This window comes from Mastomys coucha, unplaced genomic scaffold (genome assembly GCF_008632895.1).
Source record: "Mastomys coucha isolate ucsf_1 unplaced genomic scaffold, UCSF_Mcou_1 pScaffold21, whole genome shotgun sequence".
NCBI lineage: Eukaryota > Metazoa > Chordata > Mammalia > Rodentia > Muridae > Mastomys > Mastomys coucha.
The window spans coordinates 102072538-102073632 of record NW_022196904.1 but is presented as its reverse complement, the minus strand read 5'-3'; positions in this window follow the sequence as shown (position 1 = coordinate 102073632).

Here is a 1095-nt window from a genome sequence, read left to right as displayed (position 1 = left end):
GAAAAAAAAAAAAAAGAAAGAAAGAAAGAAAAAGAAAAAGAAAAAACAGACCCGAGGATGGATCCAGAAATAGACCCAAAGTACATAAAAATTGAATATATATAATATGTTTAAATTACTTTTAAAAAGAGATGTGTTTTCAGTATATGCTATTGAAACAACTAGCTAGCCATATGAAAACCCATGAAAACTTGTTCCTAACCCTATCTCTGTACTAACATGTAACCCACGGGTACTTAGAATTTACTTTGTAAGAAATGGGGCCAGTGCTGTGGCTCAGCAGGTAAGGGTTCTTACTGCCAAAGCTGAGGACCTGAGCTTAATTCCTGGGACCTATGTGGTAGGAAGAAAACACTGATTCCTGAAAGTTGTCATCTGACCTTCATGAGCAGGTCCACACATGCACACGTGCACGCACATGTGCACACATACATATACCACATAAAGAAGTAGACCACCCACATGCAAGCCCCACAGACAGACTATCTACTCAGAAAGCACCGTGCACATTTCAGTTAAAAGCTTAGCAGTTGGGGTGACAGCAAATGGTGTTATGAACCTGTCCTTCATACAGAATTAGTTCTTAGAAAGAGTTACTCTTTATTAAGTTCTGCTCCTTGGTCCTCTCTTTCTTTCAGTGTATTGAATAAAATCAGCAGCTGGTGTGTACTGCACTCCTATGATGCCAGCACGAGGGCATTAGAAGACGAGGACCAGAAGTTCAAAGCCACCCTCCTCTACTTCCTGAGTTAGACACCACCCTGGGCTACATAAGAACCTCCCTCAAAACACAAACAAGCACGTGAATAATGGAACAGGGCTAGAGAGATGGCTTGGTCAGTACAGTTCTCAACATCTACTCTGGGTATCTCAAAACTGCTTCTAAGTCCAGCTCCACGGGATCTGACGCCTCTTGTCTCTGTGGAACCTGCACTCATGTACACATACCCACTTCTCCTATACGTACACATAATTTAAAATGAAATAAATGTTAAGAAACAGATAAATAACGGTGATGGTTTAATCCCAGCACTAGGGAGGCAGAGGCAGAGGCGGAGGCAGAGGCAGAGGCGGAGGCGGAGGCGGAGGCGGAGG